This window comes from Danio rerio, chromosome 17 (genome assembly GCF_052040795.2).
Source record: "Danio rerio strain M-AB ecotype USA chromosome 17, GRCz13ab, whole genome shotgun sequence".
Taxonomy (NCBI): domain Eukaryota; kingdom Metazoa; phylum Chordata; class Actinopteri; order Cypriniformes; family Danionidae; genus Danio; species Danio rerio.
Window position 1 is genome coordinate 31300001 of NC_141037.1, and position 13431 is coordinate 31313431.

The 13431-nt window shown below is 32.2% G+C and overlaps 1 protein-coding gene across 15 annotated transcripts in view; it reads right to left on the reverse strand.

Moving 5' to 3' along the window:
• esrrga (estrogen-related receptor gamma a) overlaps positions 1-13431 on the reverse strand; it is a 254433-nt gene that overhangs the window by 131312 nt on the left and 109690 nt on the right. For all 15 annotated transcript variants that reach the window (XM_087288849.1, XM_087288844.1, XM_087288837.1 and 12 more), the window contains one exon: positions 3841-3894. The gene's annotated coding sequence lies outside the window, so the exon portion shown is untranslated. The remainder of the gene's footprint in view (positions 1-3840; positions 3895-13431) is intronic.

The window sequence follows — 13431 nt, forward strand, 5'->3', positions numbered from 1 at the left end:
AGAAATACAATTGTATTTTTGGTTAAAAAAGCTTTGTTTGCTGAGCAGAAGAGACTTCTAAGGAGCTAAACACATCCCAAAAAATTCCAAAACCAATCTTCTGAATGGTTTATAGAATATTGAGGTTAACAATTACCTCAATTACTGTATAATTTTACTTTAACAATATGGTAAAAATATAACTAAATTAGCCCTTGACAGTTTTTATTCATATTTCTATTTACCTATACGAAGATCAATGGTTGCACTTTGTTTTACAGTACTTATAGGCCCAGTTTCACAAACATGGCTTAGATTAAGTCAGGACTATAGGCTTTAGTTAAATAAGGTTATTTAAGACACATTTATGAAAATGGCCTTAGAAAAATATTACTGGTGTGCACCTGGAGACAAAAAAATGACACTGACATATTTTAAGACATCTCACCGCAAGTTATTCTGAGTTGAGACAGCTCAAACATGAATTTAATCCTGACTAGCCTTAAACCTTGTTTGTGAAACCGGGGGATAATGTCCTTTACCTAAGTGTTCACAAGGATTAAGTTTAGGTTCAAAAGTAAGTTTAGGGATAGTACAGTACCTAGGTAGTCCTCAGTTTATGCACATGCTAACAGGACTAAATAATTTGCTTTTATAAGAATGATCTGAAAGTCTGATTAGTAGTAACCGTTTTCTAAGAGCAACAAAAGCATCTACATTTCTCAGGCAACAATATCCCAATATCAGCGAGGAAGAGCTTCAGCCCGGCTCTAATGTTTCACAATCATACACAAACAATATCCGTCTGTTTGACTGCGGCAGAATTTATAGCCACCCCATTGATTGCTTTTGCCGGACATGATGGCTGTAAATTGCAGGCCGTTTGGTAAATGCGGGCAGTTAGAAGTGTACAAGTAATTATTTCACGGCTGCTGATTGAAACATAATTCCAATATGGCCTTCTGAAAATGACAGCATTCCCAAAGTCCTCCGTTTTAATTTGGAGGTGATACTAATTAGGGGGAGCATTATAGGACTTTTTATGTGATCTCTCCGACGGAGCCCCAAATAATTAAAATGTCAGAGGAAATAAATATGCATAAACAGCTCGTAATTTCAGAAATATCGTCCCACGTCGTTCGTGGCTAGTGGGAAAAGAAGCACTCGCATGTTATTTATGCTTTTTTCAGGGAAGTTTATGTAGCATTTCACAGAAGTTAACAATCTAAAGCAGTTCAAATAAACTGAACGGCTAACCATGAAGAGTCAACCTCATTACTGAAGCCAGATAATTAAGAGTATAATCAGTAGATCAGTTAAAAACCTGCCATAATTATCATAATTTATAATGACTATAAATTATTTTAAAGAATAGGAAAAAAGGGAAAATATCTGAAAAGTATCAAGACCTACAGTATAGGAAATCACTGATGCATAAACTAAATAAATACTTCAATTTGTAGGGTATATATGATGTACAGCTTCACAGAAAAATGCTAGATTTAATGATTAACTGTTAGTTAATTATTTATTTAGGTGACTATGTAAGGTTATTATGTTGCTTTGAATGAAAAGGAACTTAAGATATTTTGTGTGCATTACATAGTTTATACCATACAATTTATATATATATATATATATATATATATATATATATATAATTTTTTTTACATATTTATTTTTTACAGGTTTTGGAAGTGGGTGTGGCAAAATGGCTCAACAGCGCCCCCAATGCACTTTTGACAAAGTAGCACACCGAGTTATGTTTCATACTCAGGTATGCAAACTGGCACACACATCAAATAGCCAGTACCTACAAAAAAGTCTCTTGGAGCAAAATCTCAAACCCAACAGGAAATCGATTATTTTAACTTCCTCTGACAAAAAAGGGTAGTTTTTGCCATTTCCTGGCTTTGTATTTTGATGAACTCCTCCTAGGGATTTTATCAGATTAACACCAACATTGGGTTTTGTCATCTAAAGGTCTTGCCGATGATAAATGGTGAAGATCTAGAGTTTTCGTTGAAAGACGTGTCCGTGGCCCCACAAACTTTGTTTCGCCACAAAACAACTCATGCATTGTCTAATCTGCATCAAAATTCAAGTTTGATACCAGTCCTGAACTGAACCCATTTACATGCCAATATCCAGTTACAGTTACAGCACCACCTGTTGGCAACAGGAAATGACATGTTTTACACTGTAACAAACTCCTCCCACAAAATTTATCGGATCAAATTCATGCTATGTCATTCCAATACAAAGGCCTTTGTGCTGTTTAATTGAGAAGATCTAGAGTTTCCGCAGAAGGGCGTGTCCATAACGGACTGACAAAGTTCAGTGGATCGCCATGGAGGAGAAAGTGCTTATAACTCAGCCAAACAATGTACAATCTGCCTGAAAATTCACTTGCTCGATAAGATTCCCCTCCTAAAGACATCTACATGCCAATATTGAGTCACAATCATAGCGCCACCTGCTGACAGAAGGACGTTTGGCAAAAATCAGTGATTTTCTTTATCAGTTCAATTATTATTGTCCACTGATTACATGATTACTACAAAATCATTAATTATAAATAATTAAATAATACATAATTATGTCAATAATTACACAATTATTGAATTATTTAGGTGTTTATAGATATAATAGAGAATAAAAAAAACAAGTTTAAATATGAAAAAAATGTTTCATAATAATATTTATATTTGTGTATATAGTTACTTAATTATGTTAATTTATCAAGAAAAAGGCATTTTTATATATTTATAACAAAATTACATTTCAATGAATCAATCAGTATTTATTTTCTGAAATATATATTTAAAATTATTTATTTAAAGTATAGTTAATTATAAGAAACTGATCCTTTAATATGAAAAGTATGAATATTATTAATAGGTATGATTAATATACTGTATAAACCTACATGTAATATACTATACAAAGAACAAGAAGCAAGTCTTAATATGAAGAGTAAATACATGAAACATAATTGGATTTTTGTTCCATACAATATATAAAATTGTTTATTAACTAATAAAGATTCACACAAAGACCAATAAAAGAGCAGATCATTTCATATGAGTAGTAAGATACATAACCTTTGAATATGTTAAATGCAAAAAAAAAAGTATTTATAAAAGCCCCAATGTTAAGCTACACTAAAGGCACACATGGGACAGCTTAATCAAGGCAAGTCACAGAAGCTATTGATGAATGATTTCAATTAAAAGCCTGTGTGCTCATATGCCATAAATACACTATTGTAATCAGAGCCCGTACAAAAGATAGACACATCTTTAATCTCAGACAATCCCACCGTGAGACGTGGAGAACAGGCACCGCACACAATACTGTGCTGATATGAAACCCACCCCTGAAAAAAAAAGACAAAACAACAACAAAAGTGCAGCTCTGATACATGATTTTATAGGCACTGTCTTTTTATTATGAGAGCTAGTCGGGCTGGCTAGGACCTGTAAAAGGCCTTTGGGGTTCTGTGTTAATTGTTTCATGTAAACCACATTTTGTACTACAAGCAACGCAGGCTGACATGCCGGTGCTCGGGTCAAGCCTGCACACAGATATGAACGATTGCAATAAAATATTAATGGGATATGCAAAGTAGCCTGGGAAATCAGCCTTCAGTTTGGCTGAGGGAGTGAGACAGGTCCAAATAAAAGGCAGTGGAGATAAGAGTGATGTTACGTACATGAAAAAGCGGAATAATGACTCAACGACTGGGTTGTGTGTCCATCCTGTTCTCGCAAACAACATGAAATGTAGACAACCTTTTAAAAAGCAGAAGGAAAATGTGATTTGGTATACAAAAAGACAGAAGGAGAGATGAGTTCTGACCTTGTCAACCGATGTCCAGCTTGTATCCGGTTACCAGCACTGCCACTCTCAGCTCTTTGCCAGAACAGGAGCAGAAAGAGAAGGAGAAAGAGAGAGACTAAACATTAGTGCAATATAGTTTAACATCATTTGAGAAAATCATAAATGAGTGTTTTTGATAACAAACAGTAAGAACAAGACAACGAATCCAGTTTTTAGAAATGCAGGGTTTGTTATCATTGCTTTCATATGATTAAAAATAAAACAACATTTATTGACTCTAGCCATACTGTAGTGTAACTATCAAGTTAAAAGCACACAATAAAATATATTAAGAATAAATTAAGAATATATATATATATATATATATATATATATATATATATATATATATATATATATATATATATATATATATATATATATATATATATATATATCCACACACAAACACACACACTCGACCGGTCAAAACTTTGTGCTCAGTGGTTTTTTTTTTTTTTTTCCATGTTTTTTCTTTTTTAAAGAAAATTATTCTGGTCATCAAGGTGGCTTTTTATAAATGCAAAAAAAAAAAGTGAAATTGCTAAATATTAATAAAAATTCTAAATAACTACTTTCTTATTGTATGTAGTTTCAAATTAAATTATTACTCCAATCATTGTTGCTTTTATTACCATTAATAATAATAATAATAATAATAATAATAATAATAATAATAATAATAATAGAGTGATTTTTTAAGGATCATGTGACCAAAGACTGGGGTAATGAAGCTGAAAATTCATCTTTAAACTCACTGGAATAAATGATTAAATTCAATTATAACTACTTTTGAACAGTTATTTTATATTTCACAATTTAACAATTATATTTTTGATTAAATAAATGCAGCCTTAGTAAGCAGGAGAGGCTTATTTTAATACATGTTCAAAACGTACTGACCCCAAACTTTTGACCAGTAGTGCATGTGTGTGAGTATATATATATATATATATATATATATATATATATATATATATATATATATATATATATATATATATATATATATATATATATATATATACTGTATGTATGTAATATATATATATATATATATATATATATATATATATATATATATATATATATATATATATATTTTTTTTTTTTTTTTTTTTTTACAAATAAATAATCAAATTAGCATAATTTTATTGATACCATGCATCTTTCTTAACAAATTAACATCCAAATCAAGGTGCTGGTGACTTTAAATGTTCACAAATTGAGATTTTAACATTCTTAAAAGTGCAAATTCAGCATTATATCCATGACATGTACGTCAGATAGATTAAAAGTCTCTCTATTCTTAGTGGTGCAGTTATCTTCCTCCCATTCAACCTCCGTCCTCTTAGTTCAGAGGGAAACTCTATGCATATATAGGCACGGGGCCCAACGCCACTTTCATCTCCAGGCACAGGACTGGAGACGGGCATATCTGCTGTTGCCAGGAGCAACATTTGGTTCACTTAGAGAGCCCGGTGCCTCCTGCTTTCTCTCCATTTCAGATAAAGCCACTCAGCTAGATTTCCCCTCAGAGATATGGGCAGCCACAACTTGGCCTTCAGAGGAGCAATGCATCAGCCAACAATAAGCAGCTACAGATATGACCAAACAACAGACCTCATGATTTAGACACAATGGAAAATTGCATGAGACTAAGATGCATCAGAATTCAAGTTAAAGCACAGTGTGCAAAATGTGCATGTAGAAACGGTGTTTAGATGTGGGTCATTTTATTTTAAACACTTGAAACAAGTATTTATGACATTTCTTAAACTTCAGTATTATGCTTAAATGCCACTAATGCTTTTATTATTCAAAATAATCTTACTCATTGTTTAAGACTTAATCAAAACACCTTGTTTTGAGTTTTACACTAATATACAGTTAACGTCAGAACTGTATTTTTTTTCTTCTCTTTTTTAAATATTTCCCAAATTATGTTTAACAGAGCAAAGATATTTTTACAGTATGTCTGATAATATTTTTTCTTCTGGATAAAGTCTTATTTCTTTTATTTTGGCTAGAATAAAATCAGTTTTTATTTTTTTAAACACCATTTTAGGGACAACATTTTTGTCCCCTATGATATTGTTTTTTCAATAGTCTACAGAACAAACCATCATTATACAATAACTTGCCTAATTACCCTAACCTGCCTAGTTACCTAATTAAACTAGTTAAGCCTTTAAATGTCACTTTAAGCTGCGTAGAAGAGTCTTAAAAAATATCAAGTCAAATATTATTTACTGTCATCATGGCAAAGATAAAATAAATCAGTTATTAGAAAAGAGTTATTAAAACTATTATGTTTAGAAATGTTTTGAAAAAAAATCTGCCCTCTGTTAAACAGAAAGCAGGGGAAAAATAAACGGGGGATAATAATTCAGGGGGCTAATAATTCTGACTTCAACTGTATATTAAATCACACTGAACTGAGCTAAACTGAACTGAACTGAACTTAAACACTAAAACCTGAACCACACTGTTCCAGTTACTATGACCATTTATGTGAAGCTGCTTTGACACAATCTACATTGTAAAAGCGCTATACAAATAAAGCTGAATTGAATTGAATATTGGAAGTTTTAAATCTATAAATGTAAATTAATGTAAACCCCTTTTTAGCATTTTTAAACAAAAAGTTTTAGCCTAAAAAGTGATGTTTAAACCCTTAAAATTTGTGCTTATTGCTTTGTATTTAATAGGCCTATTCATTTTTATGTTTATATAACCATCTCATTTCCCATTATTTCTCTCATGCGTTCGTTATACTGTATATTTAATTCATAATTCCCTTGTTTTTTTTTAAATTAACTGTAGTTTCTAGAGACTGTATTGTATTTGTATTGTAAATCTTTGTTGTTATAAATACAAAATTTAAATAAATAAATGATGATGATGCCATGTGATCGGTCATCATGACTGCCATAACTTTAAGCCCCGAAGTGTCCGGCTCGACAGCTCTGTTTTCAACTCCGCCCCCACCTGCACTTGGATAATCTCATTGATCACCGGCTGCAGCCATGGTTCAAGTCGTATGCACTTAAAACCTCACTAATCATGTGGCTCACCTAATAAATTAGCCCAGTGACTAAATGAATCGAAGTGTGATTTGACTTACTCACTGAATCAGTCTAATGACTCACTGAATCAGTCAGAGTAGTTTTACTTACACACTAAATCACTGTAATGGCTTACTGATCATCTGCCTGTTGACTCAGTTAATGAATCGGTCCAGTGACTCAATGAATCAGTCAGAGAAGGATTTGACTTACTCACTGAATCAGCCCAAAGACTCACAGACCCAAGCAGAGCAGTTCTTTACTTACTGAATTAGTCTGACTGAATCTATTAAAGTAGCTTATGACTTACTGAATCAGTCAAAGTGGCTCTTGATTTACTCACTGAATCAGCCTAATTGTTTACTAAATCATTTACTCATTTTATCTGACATGACCTACTGAATCTGACTAAAGCTTGACTTATTCACTTAATTATATTTCATCACTGATCTTTATGTTTCAATGTTATTGTTTGTACTATTAAAAAAAAATCACCCAGATTGAAATTGTATGGGCGCCCATTTAAAAAAAAAAAAGAACTAAACTGGCATAGCAGTCCCTCTTCAACAGTTGACTTAAATTCTTCTGACTGTGTTCAAGTCTGACTCAATGTAGGGCAGCTAAGAAGTGCTCCCTGTGATACTGAGTGTAAAATTATACCTAAGTGTTCAGAGTGAGGGCTTTTTTCTCTCTTTCTGCTAACATGATGTGTTAAGCATGCTAGAGTGAGGAGAGATAAAGCACTTCCTTGTTCATTTTCATGCGCTGCCTTAAGTAGATCTCTGGGGAAGCTTCGGGCCTCAGAGGAGGCAGCAGGTATGAGATTCTCTGCTTCACACACATCCAAATGTGCCTCAGTTCTTTACATCTCACATAACATGCTTATCCCGTCTCAACAAAAGACAAATATATAGCGCTGGGAACACAGAGTGAAGCTTTTTCAAGAATACTCCCTGTCATTACCATCAACAGTTGTGGAAGTTTAGGTAGGAAAACAAAAAGAAAATTTTTTTAATTGTTATCACATATTTTATATTCTACTTTTTCTTAATAATATTGGTGTTTTATTTAAATTCTGGGGTCTGAGATGATTTTGGCAGCCCTAAGATGTTTTGACATGCCCTGACATTTGTGCTTTTTTCAGCTACTTTTTACATAGTATTGGACAAACACACAAACAGTGCTACAATAATATGTGAAAAAATAATGATGTACATGCTTGCGTTTTTTTTAGAAAATAATATTATGCATGGTTAGTAGGTTTTGGAGGAAAAAAAAAGCTTAATAAGGGCTTGTAGAGGCACCTGAAGAGACACAAGAAACTACCCCACTGGCTAATGTTCACCCATCAAGGGTACTGTCCAGCTGCAAAAGCAAGCCCAAACTAAATGCTTGTTGTATTACTTGCTGTATTATGACAACGTAACCACTATGGTTAAACAACGTATGTGCACTTATAAAGCATGCACAAAAGTATATTTAAAATGGTATGAAAAGTGTTTGCAAAAATGTTGTATTAAAAAAATTCTTGCACATTAATCCAGCATTTAATAATAATTTCTGAATCACTCTGAGACACTGAAGTAGCGAAGCCTACTATATTCAATGCTGCTACCTTAAAGAGTTAGTTCACCAAAAAAACAAAAAAAAACCACTTTTATTATGATTCATCCACATGTGAGTTCAACTCCCCAAGACCTTTGGTGTCTTCAGAACACAAATGAAGATGTTTTAGATTAAATTTGAGAGCTCTCTGATCCTCCATAAACAGCAATGGTCTTGCTCAAAGTCTGGTGCATACCAAAAAACATCCTCAAAACAGACCATATGCCTTCAGTGGTTCAATTAGAATTTGATCAAGCAACAAAAATACATTTGTGTGCACAAAAACAAACATAAGAACATTATTCAACATTTTTTTTTCAGTGCCAGTATTATTTGTTTTTAAGTGCAAAATTCTCAATGCTTCATAATCTTCCGATTAAACCACTGAAGACACATGGACCATTCACACAGTTTTTTTGTACTTTGAACAGGTCTGGACCATTGCTGTCAATAGAGGATGAAGGAGCTCTCAGATTTTATCCTAAATATCTTATTCTGTGTTCTGAAGATGATCAAAGGCTTCTGGGGGTTGAAACGACATGAGGGTGAGTAATTATTTATAAAACTGTACAAAAATTTTACTAAACTTAATCAGTCTAATGATTCACTGACTCAGTCCAAGCAATCCTTTACTTACTCACTGAATAAATCTAAAGACTCACTTAATTGAAGTGGCTCTTGACTTAATTACTTGCTAAATGAACCATCCCGGAGATTCAGTGAATCAGAGTGTGGTTTGACTTACTGAATCAGCCAAATGACTCATTGACTTAAGCATAGCTTACCGAGTCAGCCAAATGACTAAATCAGTCAAAGTAGCTTAGGACTTACTGAATCAATCCTGCCTTAATGATTTTTAACTTGATCACTAAATCCAATCAGTTAGATTAGTTTTTCATTGTCTCACTGAATCAGCCTACTAACTCACTTAAATTGGCTCTTGACTTACTTAATGAATCAACCATGTGACTCAAAATAAATCAGTCAGAGTTGAGTTGCGGGTGAGTAAGTATTGATAAAATTGTGCTAAAATGTTACTAAACTAAATCAGTCTAATGATTCACTAACTAATGAGTCTGATGAGCCCAAGCAGTCTATTATTTATTCACTGAATTAACCCAATTACTCACTTAATTGAAGTGGCTCTTGACTTACTAAATGAATCAGCCCAAATTTCAGTGAATCAGACTGTGGTTTGACTTACTGAATCAGACTGACCCAACCATAGCTTACTTTCTAAATCAACCAAATGACTAAATCAAGTAGCTTATGACTTAATCATAATCAATCCCGACTGAAACAATCGCGTCTCAAGTTTGTTCACTAAATCCTATCAGTTAGATTAGTTCTTCCTTGATGCACTAAATCAGCTTTTTAACTCTCTTAAATTGGTTCTTGACTTAATTCATGAATCAACCTTGTGACTTTATTAAATTGAATCAGTCAGAGGAAATTTTGACTTGCGGGTGAGTAATTATTGACAAAATTGTACTAAATGTTTACTAAACTAACCCTTTTAAAAGACTTTTGCAGAATTAAAATAGCTGTTCTTTCATGCTAAAACACAAATTACAGCTTTCATATGAGGCCCAGAAAACACTTATCTTTAAGCAATATACAAAATGATATTAATATATTATGTTAAAAAATAATATTACTATAATTAAACACTAAACTTGTTCATGCAACATTTAAATAAAAAATAATAATTAAATTGATTCACTAAAGTTAGTTTATTTATTTTGAGAAACTAACTACTATTATTATATATTTTTTTAAGAAACATTTCATACATGTCATAAATAAATAGATTTTAAAAAGCATCATGAGCTTTTCATATGACGTGTACTCTATTTTCCAAGATTTCAAAGCAATATGATAACTGTGTGAAGTAGAGACTGAAATTTAGGCAGGAACAGGTTAAACGTTAGCAAACACATGAACGTATTGAAAAAGCTCACAATAAGTAACCCCTCTAACATGTAACCCCTCTGTAATCATGAGGCAAAATCAATGACGTGTCCAAAACTATAATTGCTACTTCTAAACTGCTTCAATAGCAATATGCTGTTGACGAAACCTGCAGCACAGCAGAAAAGAACTCCTCCTGGCTGCTTTCTGCATCTTTTATGTAAAGGAAATATGTGTAATTCCCGTGTAAGGAGAGATTTGTGATGCAAATCCATGAATATGCAGTGCTTTTCCCAATAAGATGAACTGTCCTTCAGTGGAGTCGTGATGTTCGGCATCTCCCCACATCTTTAGTCTTATATCAGGTGCATCCCCACATCCCGGGCTAAATATGCCATTAGCGCTGATCAGTGGGTAAGATAATCCAGGTTATAAATATGAGGCTAGGTGAGAGTGCCTTTGGGCTAATGCTATATGAATAAGACATGGCCTATATTTTTGTCCTAGGCATAGACATGGTTTATGGGACATAGCCCACATTGTGAAATCCAATCAAAGGCACAGTCACAGAACCCTGCGTTCATAGGAGCTCCAACCCGCGCTGACTTACAGCCACAGCGTTACGGAGAGACTCCAGCAGTGCGCGGTGGAAAGAAAAAGAAAAATGACACCATATGCACAACAAAATAGCATTTTAAAAGACCACCCTCATGCCGCACAATGAAAACACTCAGCAATTTGTCTAATATTGTAAATCTTTTTTAGTTAATCAGTTGGGCTGTGCGATTTGGGAAAAAATATCGAATTGTGATTTTTTTTGACAGATACTGCGATTTGATCAGCTTCAGCTTAATAATCTGTAAGTCGAGGCAACAATTATGCGACACTCTTAAAAATAATAATGTAATAAATAATAAATAATCATAATAATAATAATCATATATAAAATAATTATAATAATAATAAATATAATAAAAATAATCTTAATAAATAATGTTTTTGTTATGTCTGTGACTTTAAAAGCAAAATATTCCCATATTACAATTGCTTCTGAAGCAGCAGACGCCATTATCCTACTTGTCAGCTATTTCCTGTTTGTTTTCTATTTTTTATTGTGGCTGTAGTTCGATTGGGCAATTCTGATTGGACAGAACAAAAGTGTGCTCACTCGTGTGGCTAGTAAGACTGTCACACACAGACGCTAATCAGCATGTGCTCTGGGTGGGGAAATTATATATATATATATATATATATATATATATATATATATATATATATATATATATATATATATATATATATATATATATATATATATATATTTCACATTGCAGCCTCGAAATTTCAAATTGCGATTACAATTCAATTTCGATTAATCACACAGCCCAATTAATTAGTTAATTCTTTTGATTTACTTTAATCAACTGTATACTCAAATCAATTATTCAATAAATCATCTACAGTCACTATGAAATCTATACTGATGACTTTAATATTTACACCAATTTAAACTGCATAGAGATCAGTCAACAGAGCAAGGAAATTTTCACAGTATGTCTGACAGATTTGTTTTTTCTGGAGAAAGTTTTATTTGTTTTATTTCGGCAAAAATAAAATAAGTTTTCAATTTTTTAAGAACCATTTTAAGGTCAAAATTATTAGCCCCTTTAGGCTATATTTTTTTGTTATTCTACAGAACAAACCATTGTTATACAATAACTAGTAAACCTAATTAACCTAGTTAAGCCTTTAAACTTTATGCTGTATAGAAGTGTCTTGAAAATATCTAGTAACATATTGTTTACTGTCATCATGGCAAAGATAAAATAAATCAGTAATTAGAAATTAGTTTTCAAAACTATTATGTTTAGAAATTTGTTGGAAAAGTATTCTCTTTGTTAAACAGAAATTGGGGAAAAAAATAAACAGGGGGCTGATAATTCAGGGGGTTTAAATATTCTGACTTCAACTATATATATATATATATATATATATATATATATATATATATATATATCCTTTTACACTTTTTTGTATTCGCTCAATGTTACCAAACATTCGCGATCAATTAATTAGTGGAAAATCTACTCTCGTTTACCAATTTCATACTGCTTGTTCTGTGAGCGCGAGAACTGTCGAAACTCCCACAAATAGTCTCACGTGCTCTGCAGACCCTTAGATGCGCCTTTTTGCGACGTTTTAAAGCTGTCGTTATTTGTATGAGTACACAAGAGCGAGAGAACCATTAAATGATTAATACTTTTATTTAAACGACTCAGAAAAACTTTACTAACTACTCAGAGAAGATGAAATTACATCTATACTGCCTGGAAAATATTTGTGCACCATTAGAAGTGTTTACTTAACTTTTTTGCCTGATTTAAGAAAATATCTACACGTTTTTATTCTTGTTACATGTTTTATTCTTGTTATATAATGGTTATAATTTTTTGAAATATTTCACCTGTTTTTACTCCTCTTCTGTAATTTATTTCTCATTTGCTGTGTATTTTTGTATTTGTATTGGATGATGTTAATATATTACATATTTTTTTACATCATTTTAAATGCTTTGGCAATACTGTACGAAATGTAATGCCAATAAAGCAACCTGAACTTTAATAAGATAAAGAGAAGCAGATTTTGCCTTTCAGTGGGTGCACATGGCTCTGGAGCATAAAAATAGAAAAATAATGGATTTCACTAATTTTTCATATTTATTTGAGCAGTCTTTTTTTTTTTTTACTTAAACCCATAAAAAACAGTTTATAATAATTTCTTAATAAATATATATACTTTTTTAAATATATTTGTAAAGTTTGACTTACTGAATCTGAACATATGAAAGGTGTGTTTCAATCACGAGTATATGTCAAACCTGTGGGAAGCACTATATGTGTGTGTGTATATATATACATATATATAATTAAAAAAAGTAGTTCAACCAGAAATGAATATCTGACTACTTTCTTCCATAGAAGTTAAT